At 46.8% G+C, this 13,918-nt stretch overlaps 1 long non-coding RNA gene across 4 annotated transcripts in view; it reads right to left on the minus strand.

Annotated features, from left to right (window-relative positions):
* LOC130600250 (uncharacterized) overlaps positions 1 to 13,918 on the minus strand; it is a 217,446-nt gene that overhangs the window by 133,568 nt on the left and 69,960 nt on the right. For all 4 annotated transcript variants that reach the window (XR_008972413.1, XR_008972412.1, XR_008972410.1 and 1 more), the window contains exon 2: positions 1,835 to 1,996. This is a non-coding gene — a long non-coding RNA (uncharacterized LOC130600250). The remainder of the gene's footprint in view (positions 1 to 1,834; positions 1,997 to 13,918) is intronic.

Here is a 13,918-nt window from a genome sequence, read left to right on the forward strand (position 1 = left end):
TAGTAGAGTTGACTCCACTGAGATACTGAGAAAGGTGATGCTTTGGCAAGCTGATCTCAAAGTATACCACTACAGGTAAGAGAACAAATAGACCTAGTCCTAAAAGTTTCTGTATTGGCTGGCTCTACCTGCCTCATTAAGCCTTGTAAAAGGATAGATTTAAAATGCATTTCTTTAAAATGAAGCAAAGCCTGGCACTGTCTGCTGCTGGAGAGCACTAAGTTCTTCAGACAGCCTTGAGGTGCTCGAAGGGAGGATTTGTGAACACACACAAAAATATGTGAAAGCAAACTATGAAGGCTGTTAAAAAAGCCAGAGAGGTTTAAGCTGTGGTGCCCTTCAAAGAAGGACTGTTCTGAGCAGAATTAGGTAACATCCCATCTAAACCACAACTGCCCATGTCACTTAAGCTGATGGAACCAAACACGTATTAACCAGGCAGGGGGAGGAAAAATTTCAGAAAGGAGCCTTTACAAGCCTTTGATCATCCATTTTGCCTTTTGTTCCCTCATACCTGCTACAGCCAAAGCACTCCACCAGGCAGCTGAGGGGATGGCTGGTTTAGAAGTGTACATAGCAATAAGGAGAGTTAGCAAAGCTATGTCAAGTTGCTTTAGGCCTTATCCAACTGAGGTCAGAATATCTCCGAAGATGGAGCTTTCATACACTTTGCTGGACTACCTGTTCCAATGCTTAACCCACTCTCACTGTGAAATCTTTTTCCTCATATCCAACGGGATAATTAAGGCAGTAGGCTGAGGGGTTTGCCTAAAATGCCAGCATTACACTTTCCTCCCTAACTTGACGTGTGAAGGCTCCAGACCATCAGGAATATCACACAGTGACAGCACTACAAAGGGAGCCTGCAATATAATTATGTATGGGCAGACAGGCTGCAGGGGCCCAGGGGTCTGGAGATGACAAAAGACATGGTAACTGTCTGGGCCCTGTCTTTTGTTTCTCAAGGCCTGTGCCAACTGTGCTGCCAACAGTGTGTGCTGTGCACATGAGGTAATGGTCTGGGAAAGCCTTCCTTCCAGAGGTATATTCTGTGTTTGTGGTCTTTGCTGCTATGCAGCCAACCAGTTCTTCTTCCTTAGCTTTGTGAGCCTGGGACTGCGGAGGAGTTGGTCCATGTAAGGGCTGCAAGGAGCAGTCATCCTCTTGCTCAGCTCTTGAGCTTGTGGAGGAGTGGCAGTGTGCAATGCTGAAGGCAGAGCAGGACACAGATCCTGAGCAGCAGGTGTGGTATGGCACAGAGCAAGAGAGAGCCTGAGGAGATCCAGAATGCTGAAAGCAACAGATGCCCCTCTTTGTCTCTTAGGTAAGCTGAGTCTAAGCTCAGCTTTCTGTGCTTTTACAATTTAAGAGACAGGGAAATCCGTATTTAGAAAGTGGCAATAGGATGAAGTCAGTTAATGCCACCATATATGCATCCACTCTACTTTAAAGAGTACGTAAGGCCTTGCTTTCCTCTGACAAATGGGTGAAGGGAGAGGCCAGGGACTGGACATTTATTCGGTTTATTCTCATGGCTTTGAAAAGCTTAGTTATAGTAGGGCTAAGAGCCAAATGAAACTCTGTCTTGAGCTGTTCCTTTCCTCCCCCACTGAAGTATGATCTTTAAGCTCTGGACCCTCATCTCCACCCAAAATAACTGCCCTGATTTATTTTATGCTTTTTTGTTGTTTCCTTTTAAATCACGTCTAAGCTAAGCTTTTGTTTGCCAAGTTTTCAGCCTGGAGCAAATTTTTAGTCGAATTATAACCTCCTTTCCTTCCCCTTGAAAAAGAGGTGTTTTTCAGGATATGCTGCTGTCCCACCCATTACTCACCTTGCTGCTGGGAGGCAGAGGAGATGGCAAGCATTTTAAATATCAGCATCTCAAAGTTCAGTGTCGCAGGCATGGGCACACATCTGGTTAAACCATTTCCCTCATATCTTGGCTCAAAATCCTTGGCAGAGACATCTCATGGCAGCAGACGTGTCCAGGGAGCTGAGAGGGAGGGAATAAAGGAGACAAAGTGGTTAGGTTTCTCAGAAAGGGAATGGTTGTGGGCTGGAATATAAAGAAATGCCAGGACTGGAGAGTCTGCTCTCGCAGCACATTAAAGAGCTTTGTCTGTTCAGGGCAGCATGATGTGAACCTGCACTTGAGAAGCCTCCTCTAAAACACAGGCTGCTGAAAGCAGCAAACAGCTGAGGCCAGTGCCTTCCACTGAAGGGACAGATGGGAAATGGTCTGAAAAGGTGCTATGACCTGGAGCTTCAGAGACTTGGACACTTCTTTTCCTCAGGGATTTTGGTTTCCCCAATTAGAGCCCAGTGAAACTGAAAATCCCTGCTCAGCTGCCAGTGAATTTCAAACACTGATTTTGAAGCCAGGAAGGTTCTGGAGAAGACATTTCAAAGTAAGCAACCTCACCTCCCCAGCTTCCTGCTTTACCAGGGGGAACCAGTCCCTCATGCTTAATCACAGCATTTCTAAAAATCAGTGGTCTGGGATGGGATGTGGGAAGGCACAAATAGGAGAGGAATAAAACATATTTGGAGGGGAATTCCCTGTGGATTTGTCAGATCAGGACTGAAAGTCTTTCACTGGATTAAAGAAGTTTCTTGTACAGGAATTGATGGCCAATTACTCTGCATTATGACCTTTCATTATTTTTATCAACTCTACCCCCTCATTCCACAAGATCAGTTATCAAGCAGCAGTTGCCTCTCTCACTCCAGGCAGGTCGCCTGCAGTTCCACCACACTCCCTCTCCTAAGGAACTGCTCCACATTAGGAGCCACCATAGTCTGCAACAACGTTTTTACACATGCTGACATTGGCAGCAAGTTACACGATTGCTAGGCTTTAAAATACTCTGTGCATAGGTCTGGCTGTTGACTGGGAAGGGGAACAAACAGCATTCAGCACAACAAAAAGGCCAGTTCTGGTATTGAGCAAAGAAGGGAGCTGGGCCCAGGACTTGGTGACATCAGATGTGAAAAGCCATCAGAAGACAGGGATGAAAAACTGCTCATGTCCTGTATCACAATCTTCACATTCATTAAAAAAGCCCCCCCCCCCCATGTCTAGAAGCCTGCAGGATGAGAGATACTTAAAAGCCCATGTGTAAGGCATCTTGTGATGCTTGCCTGAATCTGCAGGCAGCCTGAGAAGCATGAGCTCTTATCTCAACATAAGATAACTAAGAATCACAGATCTGGAAAGGATAAGACAGCAGCAGCTCACTGTCTTTCCCAAAATACTGTATTTCTCACCTAGCCTTCAAACTACTATCCCGGCTTTCCAGGGAAGGAATAATGTGGAGTGCAGACAGAAACCACTGCTCCTTCCTCCACTGTCAGTGGTGTGCCAAGATCCCAAACTGCACTAGTTTAACCTTGCCAGATTTTTCAAGGCAACAAGTACATGGGTCTCTGCCCTTAAGACTTGACATTCAAAGCCTCCAACCCTTCAAAACCATCTTCACTTGCTTGGCTTATACCTGCTCATATCCACATGACATGAATTGAGTTGCAGGCAAAGAAGGGCTGGGACGTGCATTCTATTGCAAGAGTTGTGGGAGAGCAGAAGAGACTATCTAAGGACTAGTAAGTAGTAATGACTAAGGAGAGCAGACTATCACAAACCTTCCCCTCTCCACCAGGTGACAAACTCTACAAACCACGGACCCTTGCAACCTTCGCCCTTGCCTAAAGTCTGATTTTTCCCTAGAATATTTGTCTTTCCTACATTTCCCCTCAGTAATGATCTAATCAAGGAGAATTCTTCTGGTATTAATCAGATGAGCAGGGGAGCACTTTGTGGTTAATATTATCAATGGGGATGTCAGGAAGGCTTTGACAGGATTACCCTTGGAATTTGCCATTTATTAACTAAGCCATTAGCTAAAATGGCACAGCTGGGGTGGGGCTGGTTTTGCTTTGCACATGGGAGATGGCTTGTTTGAGGGTGGGGAAGCTGAGGGTGGTGGAGTTCTGTCTCCATCTGATTCAAAGATCTCAAACAGCTGCCCTGGCAGCCCTGAGATATCTCTCCTCATCTGTGCATCTTTCTTTGCTTTCATCATCTCTTCCCATTATTGGGAAATCATCACAAATGAGGCTGCAGACTGAGCTAGGAGACCTTGCACCACCATGCGTAGGCTTGTGGTCCAGACCTGGGAGGATGGGGATGAAGCCCTGCTGTTACAGGCTGTTCTGCTATGGGAGGCCACAGATGAACACTCCAAGCCCCTTAGCCCAGGGCACCAGGAAGGAGAACCCAGGTTTAGAAATAGAAGCATATTAGACTTGCAGAAGCAGCTGGAACACAAAGTAAGCACACACAGGAAGGTTAGGCAAGTGGGAGAAACGAAACGATTACTTTGTTTTCTCTCCTTGAAAGTTTGCAGAGCTGCTCATCTAACACAGGCAGGTGGATAAACATGGTGGGGGAATGAAAGAATACAATCAAACATTAAAGAGGGAACCAGTGTAAAAGTATAGCTGCAACACCCTCCTCCTCCCAAATTCCAGAAGTGCTAGGCACCATTTGCTGTGCTCCACACAACTTTACATGGGCTGATGCTGGAGGGAACTTCTGCAAACTTCACTCTCAAAGACCACTGCACCAGAGAAAAGACAGAGGCACCCAGCACTGAAAGCGGCTGGGCTGTGGAGAAAAGGGCCAAAGAGTAAAAGAAACTCCCCTAACACAGCAGGGTATGTCTTTATTCATTCCTTATTCAGGCAGGAGCAGGGACATAAAGTAAAATTTCTATTTAGTGCTTTTGTTCTTGGTAGCACACCTCAGGAAAGATGGCAGGATTCCCTCTGCACAGCTAGTTCTGCAGGATGAATCCCATGCAACAGCACTGGTTTCCTTGCAGAAAAAGGGTCTCTAGTCCTGGGGGGCAGGTGGAGCACAGAGCTCCAGAGCAGAGATTCTGGGGACAGGACAAAGGCACTCAGGCACTCAGGACAGATGTGAGTCAGCGTCTGGGGAGTCTAAAGTGCATGTAGCTCAATGGAGGCCAGGCCTGAAAGCTGCCTCTAAATAGCATCTCACTGCCAGAGACAAACCCCTTACCTGGACAGAACCATCCCAAGGGTGTGCCTCAGCAGGGCAGTTTTTACACTCTTACAAACCCCAGAATACAAAGACATTGACTGAGAGCTTTTAGCATCTCCCCAGGTTTGTACCTGCAGCACCTGTGCATTCAGATACCCCACGGTGTTTACTTGTCATGGGTATGTCAGTGGAGTAACTGGACTCAGCATGGGGCAGAACTGGGCCCTCACAGAGCATTTAGATGGGAAAGAAACACTGCTCTAATCTAGAAAGCCAAATCCTGTCCTGCCTGATCAGCTAAAGAAAGAATTAACACTAGAATCCAAACTGCTGCAGGAACAAAAGCACATCCAACCCATACAGTCTCCTCTACTTCAATACACACAGCATACATTTGTGTAACTCCAGCTACTCTCACTTGAAATGTGGCACTTTTGCAGAGAGAGGCCAGCAAGAGGAGGTCCTTGAAATCTTGGTAAAATTGGTAAGATGTGTTTTCTAGATCATAAACCAAGATCTTGCATCAGCCCTTTACCATTTATTCAGCACAAACAGAATTAACTGAAAATCCAACAGCTACTCCATAACTTCTCACATCGGTTATGGAAAAACCTATCAATTCATGTCTCAAAGTCCAGGTGTGAAATTCCCATTTCTCAATTTGTTCCAGCAATTGCTCTGATGAGGGAACATCATCATTTCTTCACAAGGTACTTTGAAGAAGTCTGGCTCTGAACCCAAATTCTCTATACCAATGTCATCTTCTTCACCTGAAGCAGATCTCCTAGTCTTCATCTAGAAAGAAGGTTATGGGTTCTTGTGGAGGCAGCTTGCTCTGAAGAGGTCCACCCAAAAGGTAAATGAAAAGCCAAAACCATGTCAACATAAAATAGAGACTGAACCTAGCAAAACTGCTGCTGATATTCGGGAGCAGAAACCACATGCCTCTTGCCTGAACAATTTCCAAACCATAAATGATGTTTAATGTGGAAAAAGTCATAAATGTACAAAAGTTACTTCTAAAACCAAAAACACAGAGTTTCTTGCTTATGGCTTTGATGAATGAAGTGTTCTGTATTCTGGCGTCACGCTTGGCACTCTAAAGAACCTTGCTGCTAGGTGGAAATTCATGGCACTGTATGTCAGCATGTCCAATGCCTTTGCAGCAGACTGAAGAGTGCCCTTCAAGATCCTAACACAGGCTAGTTCTGTTGACTGCTCAGCAAGATGGAATACGTTCTCCTTTTACCAATGGTATATCACAAGAAAGAGTTAAATGATACTAAAAGGACTTTAGATATTGCTGTGCACTATGTTCTTTCCTACTCTCAGTTCCTACCTGCCTTTCAGCTGCTGTTCAATTCAGCAAGAGACAATGCATGAATACATCACACTCAAGCCAGAAGCAGCGGATTTAGGGATTTCAAAGGACACAGGAGCTAAGGAAATGATGCTCTAGTCTCCTCTCTGTTACTGTTGGTTTGCAGACTTTTCCAAGTATGTTCCAAAACTATATTTAAAATTAAGCTTTTAAAGTAAACAGTTTGCACCGGGTGCCAAGACTGCTTTGGTGCCAAAATAGAAAACTCTGTCTGGCACATGCACCACTTTCCAAGCAGGAAATCCAACAAAGCATTTAATACAACAGACATCATTTGATAGTCTCAACCAAGACGCCCACTTGGCACTGGCAATAACCAGTCTTCCATCAACTATATCCAAAAATGATGCTTGCTTAACTCGTTATCATGCAAAACACTGATGGGAGTATCTTCCTCTTTTGAAGTCCGCTGGAACTGGAAGCGTAGGCTGAAAGTGCCTGGTACACAACCATGCAGAACATCTGAGAACCACCCTTCCGAGGTGGAAGCAGACAGAATAACATTGGAAAGCAGAGCTTCCCCAGTCTCTTCTGCACGGTGAGTCACAAAGAGTACGCACCATGCTGGGGAATCCCTACAGGAGCTACAGCCATGGGCAACACAGGGAAGCAAAACCAGAAACCATTGTATGGAAGAGGCTTGCTGGAAGAGGTCAGCAAGCCTGTAGCTATTCTGTCAGCTCTCCAAAGGTAACTAGCGGCTCATGAGCAGACCACAGCCTTGAGTGCCACTATCTGAAATGGTTTCCTTTTCCCCTACCACTAGTTATTTCCATGTTAAGTAATCCCAAACTTCTGTACAAGGATTTGTTTCTCTTCCTGCACCAGTGAGAGACAGGGGGTCTTCCCATGGTGTGAGAGAGAGCTATAGTAACTCCTTCACTTGCAAAAGCAGCATCACTTAGAAAAAGCAATGAGGTGGATAGCGTAAGAGCTGCTACAAACATGTAGCAGTATTTTTGCTTGGAAACCTGTGTGTGACGTCAGATCCACAGGACCGAGTTGTACTATCAACACTTGAGGATTCAGTTTTCCTAGGCAAAAATGGTCTGTTGAAAGAAATTCGTAGCTGAAAATATTACATCACCATATGATTTGTTGAAACACACTCCTCAGTGATCTTCTGAAACCTTGCCTCTAGTCAGAGAAAAAGGCATGCTACCGACCAATGGATCGCTCTGAGCAGATCCTGATCCCTGTTTCCATCATTTCTAACCACTGAGTGATTCAGTTTTCCTTTTTAACTCCTGCACCTCAATTAAACAGGCTGTCAGTGGCTCAAGGCCAAGTCTGGCCCTCTCACTCTGACAACACACTTTAATTTTGCTGTTCAAGCACTTCTTCCGGGACAGGTGCCCAGTAAGTGCTTTAGAAATCAGAGTTTACTGTTCACAAGAGGAAGAATTTCAGGAAAAATACCATCATAACATCCATGACGGGGGAGGGGTGTGTGTGTGTGTGTGTGTGTATCACTCTTATTACAGCTACGTACTTTTGGCCTTCTGAATTGTGCTTTTTGGGGGTTCCACCCACCGTAGGTTGCAAGTTTCCAGTGCACCTGGAGCGAACATTGCCTCAGGTCTGGTAGCATCCAGATCCATGGTGGTGTTCTCCCTGGACACTGGGAAGCAGTGATTAACAGGATCTTTACAGTCAGGTAGTTAGAACTAAAGTATGTCAGAGGAAATACATTCCTCAGCTTACCCACTGTATCATACTTGGTCCTTCCTTCAAGCTAGAACTGGAAAGACACAAATCCTTTGTGTCTCAGCAGACATTTTATTACTGAAGAGGCAACAAGGTTGAGTGTCCCCCCTAACAATTCATGAAGTTCTCTTTTTCACTGTCAGTCTCTTTTGCTATTTGGTTTCTAACAAGTTTTGTCCCCAGCATAAGCAACTTTTACACTATATTACTGGCTGGTGCAGCTAGGTTAGAGTCTGCACACCAGTGAGCTGTCATACACCAGATGCAGAAGGAAAGATTGAGCTCCACATGAGTGATGAGGCATTCTTCATTGGCGGTACTTCTGTTTTACTCTCTGGTTCATTACTGAATGCTGCTCCTGCCTCTTACCATTTGCCATTGGTAAGAGGCAGGAGCCTCTGTACAGTCCCCGGGAATCCAGGCGTTGCTCCCATGCTCCAGACTGGTGCTTGCTTGTTATTACCCTTCCTGGTTTTCCTATCCTTTTCCAAAAAGGCTGAGGCACTTTTTCCTTTTTCTCAGCTATCCTATGTGTTTTCCTCACACCTATTCAAAATTTCCCACTGTAACAATCTAACAATGCCACCACTGCCTGTGTCACAGCAACAACCTCTGAGCAGTCATTCCTGGAGCTGCCATGGAAACACAAGCACTGCTGAGCAAGAGCCTTGTGGGCAAGGCATGGCTCCTCACCTGCAGCCTGGGCACACCACCTGAACCTGCTGTCACGGTGCCCTGTCTCACTAAGGGTAGAAGGTAAATTGCAATCCTTTATTCCTCCACACGGAGCACAGAAGTAACCTGAATAAATTATTTTTGTTGTTGTTTTAAATATGCTTATTTCTTCTGGGGACTTCCAAACTAGATTTTAAAAATGGTTAGGAATGAAGAATACAGTGGTACCCTATTCCAATGGATGAAGAGTCTCACCATTGTAATGCTTTACCCTCTTTCTTTCCTAAATTTACTGAGCTCCAGCTTTTAACCATTGAATAGTGACACTTTTTTTCCCTAGTTGGATAATTCCATTATCAAAGCTGTGCTCTCAAAACAAGTACTAAGAGATCACAGTAAGGGCTCCCTTCTATTCAGTAAATTAAACACATTGGTTGACTGGGGTGCTAGAACTGATTCTTAGTTATCAAGAAGTCTCCAGCTCAAAACACATACACCTAGGGCCAAGTGTTGATGCAGCTTTGAGTCATCTGGCATTATTTCCACCAGCACTGGTGAAAAGAGCCAGGTTACAATGCAGTAGAGACATTAGTGAACCCAAATTCCTCTAAAGAATGAAATAGTGCTTAGACCAGGCTTGAAGTTTTCTAGTGAAGAGACACAAAGTATGTCTGGTTGCCACACAAGACTCTGTTTGGTGACTAAGTATACCTGAGTATCTTGTTAACATGCCCTACGATCTTGAAAGCTGACCCTTTGCAATAAGAAGTGTGACAAAGAAACAAGCTCTTGAATGGGGGGAAAAAAGGCTGTATGCCCTAAGCACTGTAACCCGAATAAAGGTGCTTTCTAAAGGAACAAAGATGCTTGTACACAGGTGCCTGCTACAGTTGCCGCTCCTTGAGTCAGGGGTAAGCGCAAGACAGCCACACTGCTGGGAAGTGGGCAGCACTGGAGTTTGAAGCAGTGAGGCTGATGCTGGTCTGCGCAGCCTCCCGATGTCACAACAGTTCCTGAAAATTCCCGAGTTCCAGAAGAGCTGCCTGACTTCCTCAGAGCTGCTGCCTCCAGCTGCATGCGCAACACTGGCGGGCTGTGTATTTCAGGAATGTGAAAAACTGGCACAGTGAGCTCTGATTCAGCCAAGATGATGTGTTGGGACATGACTGAAGTTAATTAAAAGGAGCTTAAGACAGACAGACAAAAAAAAGAGTTTGCAAGACTTCTTAAAGAGCCAATTAATTATTATTTGTGGCTGCACACGCCAGCTGGGCCACAACACGGAATCTCCCCTGTGCTCACCACTCACCTCAGAGCCTTTGTACAATGCCAAAGAAAACCCATATGCAGGTCAGCCTTTGGGAGCTCTGGGCTGAAATCCCTGCACTGGAGCTGGGTAAAACTTTACTGCGATCAGCAGAATGGCATCATTTACACCCACAGAGTTACGCTAGGTCTTAATGGAACAAGAAATGAACACTATCTTGGTTGACATGAAAAACAGCATGGACTACTGCAGAGCAGGATGACCCAGTGACAATAATCTTTGTGTGCATGGACTGGAAAAGGAACGACTGGCTCTGCCTGGAGTCAGGGTGGGGAAAGAGAGAATAACTGTGAATAATTTCATCCTCTCTACTGCATTACAGTGATCATTTTCAGAGCTGCACAAGGCACCCACACTAAAAGAAGCCTGGTTTCCCAGAACACACTTCCAGACTAGTTTCCTATAAGGAATTTGTTGCCTCCTTAGCAATTCCCTGACTCTAAACTCCTCTGAACTCCCAAAGACTAAATTCTGAGTTGCAAGTTTATGGCCCCAAACTCTTCATTACCTCCCCAAGGATAGCAAAGCAATGCTCACATGCATGAACAACCTCCTCAATTCTTCTACACATTCAGCTAGTGCTGTCCCAGAGAGAGTGGGTTTTGCCATAGATCAGCCTGGCTGGGAGCTGGAGCCACATGCACTGCACAACAGAGCAGCCAGAGCCACCCATGGGCTGCACTAGCCCACGCTTTCCAAAACTTCCCCTTTACCTGCTCAAGAGGAACAGACCCCACTACACCCTGTCAGTAACCAACACAAATGTTTAAGAGAAGGCTGCAAATTTGAACAAAGGGGACTTCTTAACTTCGGCTGCCTGTCATTCCGGGGGCTGATGGTGATCCCAGCTCACAGGGCTCCTGTGTGCGTGTGAGTGGCACGGCTGGAGCCTCCCTCCCACCGCTGCAGGCCCCACACCTGCTCGCACAGCCCTACCTGCACGTCTACCTTGGCAGCCCCTGTGGCATTTGCTGGGGTGGGGGTGGGAAGACCATGGTGTCATTTACACACAGGTTGAGCAAACCAGGTGCAATCAGCTTGGGTTTGGCTGAAGAATCCTCCACCCTTCTCAAGCTATTTTAACCCCTGCAGTGCCAAACCTTTAGGCATGCCCACGGTAATGAAAGCATTCGTCTACAGAGAAGAAATCTTTAGGTCAATCATCATTCTCAGATTCCCAAAGGCACCACAGGAGGGACAGGTCATATTAAAGATCTACTGTTTAAAGACAGATGGCAAGTGCTTGAGCTACAGTACTTGGAGAATCATTTTAACCAAAGCAATGAAAACACGAAGCAAGAATCATAAAATCAATTGTCATCTGAAAATGGTCTCATTGCCCTTCTACTGCCTGGCCTTGGACAAGCTAAAATGATGCTTGAAAACCCTCTGAAAAGCACAGCATAGGGTCCAATGTGCTGCAAGTACATTAGGCAATAATATTGTGACCTACCCATTCCTCTCCAGAAGCTGCATCTCTTCTGGTGCCAGTGCGGGAGCATTAGGAAGTGCTCCCTGCTTCAGCCTTGAGACATAGTGCTTGGTTAGCCACCATGCAGGTTAGGTTCAGAAAGTGAGCTGGAGGGACGTATCTTCTACACAGCTTTGAAAATAAAGCACCTACTGCAGACAGCAGCATACACACTGGAGCATAAGCAGATAAACTGGCACTTCTGAGCAGTTCACATGTAATTTAAATGAGTCACAGCCGGGGCACTGTGGTGGCACAGGGACCACTGGGCAATCCAGGCTTCAGTACTGGGAAGCAGCACAGCAGTAGCACTGCACCACCCTTGTTCACAGCTACACGTTCAGTCCAGCTCTATCCCACAGAGGGAAAATCCCTTAGACCCACAATGGGAAAATCACTCCCTGGTATGCCCACCTTTTGTCTTCCCACCCACTGAGCTCTCTGGTTTGTGGGGTGTACATCTCGTGGCCCTCTGACACAAAGAAGGTTTGGGGATGAGGTTTGTAGGGGCTGGACCATTCATTATCCATCCCTGAGCTCAGGGGTCCATGAAGTCAATTAAGGGCTGCTGCTTACTCTGTCTGTTATGTTGCTCAAAATTAACACTATCATGACAAAACCTTAAGATGGAAACCCCTACGGGAAGTTGCCAACTGAAGATCACACAGGCTGAGGGGGACGTGTGCAGAAAGGCCTGGAACAGCGGATTTCATTTGAGTTTCTATCTCCAGTTGTTCTTCTAAACCTTTCACAAAGGGTTGAAGAAACAGGAGGAATTTGGAGGGAAGTCCTGCCTGAAAGTAGTTCAAAACCTTGCTGGATCCTTGCCAAATGCAGTTTCAAATTAACAACTCCAAACTAGCAAAGAAAATGCTTCTTTGGACACCCGGGGGGTCAGTGCGACACCCAAGCACAGGCACAAGGCAGAGCTCAGCTCTGACACTAAAGACAAGGTTGCTCACCTCTCCCGGGGGCTGAAGCCCAGAGAAAGGGGCACTGCTTCCAGGAGGGGACAAAGCCTGCAAGCCCCACAACAAAAGCCACTTTTCAGCAGCACATAAAGGAAGGAGGGCCCGGCTCTGCCCCTCCAGCCAGACCCCACCCCTCGCAGCGTGGAGGCCTTCGCCCCAGCGCCAGCCAAATCTAATCAAGCCTGACACACAAGACAAGCGGACAGCCACTGCCTAAGGCACCCCTGGCCTCCCCGACCCACCGGGGCGCTGCCTTGCTCATGCCAGCCCCACGGTACCTTCCTGCCTCCTGCAGCAGCCTGGCCCCCAGCCCGGCCATCACCACCTCTGGTCAGGCAGGGTGAGGTGAGCCCCCTTCCTCCGCCAGCCTGGGGGCCTACGACCATCACTGCACCAAAGCGATGGCTCTGCTGGTGTAGGGGGAGAGGCGGCCCATGGCCCTGCTGTAGCTGGGCATGAGCCCTTCCCTGCTTGCTGCCTGGACCCACGTCCCCTCTCCCTCACACCAGCACCCATCAGTGGGTGCTATGTACCCGGGGGAGTCTTTTCCCCCGGTCTTCACAATTTAAAGCACAGTCAGTGTTGATTAAAACATACAGGATCTGGGCCAGATCCTCAACGATACAAGTTTACTGTCAGCTATGAGGAAAAAACCCACCCCAAACCTAAAGCTTTAAAAGAGTTCATTTAAGCATTGCTGGGACAAAGAAGCAAGTGCTGGAGGTAGAAAGCAGCTCCAAGCAGTCAGACCTGTCTCCTAATAGCAGGGAAGGCTGAATATTTCCTAAAATTGCCCCTCCTGCATTACCTACTCCACTGCTCAGGTCAGAGCCCAGTGTGCTCCACAGCGGGTGAGAATCTCGCAAGGAAAGCTGAATAAGCATTGCTTGAAAGGTAGGAGGCAGGAATTCACCAAAGTGAAGAGGAGGAGAGAGCACAGGCTGTTTTTAGAAGTACTGGCACCACCTTAGTCTGCATCGGCCAGGAAACTGGTTGGAAGCCCCAGGACTTGAGTAAGACACCCAGACCTGGGAGCCAGAAGAGGAAGGGACTTGGCAGAAATTCCCCTGCAAAGCAAGGAATCATTCTGCAGCAGAATATTCAGCTTGGCCTCACTGCAAACAACCCCTGCCAGATACCTGATCATGCCACCACCATCAGCACTCTGCTCCCCTGCTCTAATATAGCCATGAATCTTCTTCATCCACATCCATCTTCCATTTGATCTGGTTTAAACAGCTTCCCTCTAACCCCAGTCTTCCTGCATTGCCCTGGGGCCATCACAGTGCTCTGCACCAACAGTGTCCCATCCCCCTGGCTT

The sequence above is a fragment of the Pezoporus wallicus genome, unplaced genomic scaffold, assembly GCF_028554395.1.
Source record: "Pezoporus wallicus isolate ANWC-B61680 ecotype Strahan unplaced genomic scaffold, APGP_CSIRO_Pwel_v1 contig_6401, whole genome shotgun sequence".
NCBI lineage: Eukaryota > Metazoa > Chordata > Aves > Psittaciformes > Psittacidae > Pezoporus > Pezoporus wallicus.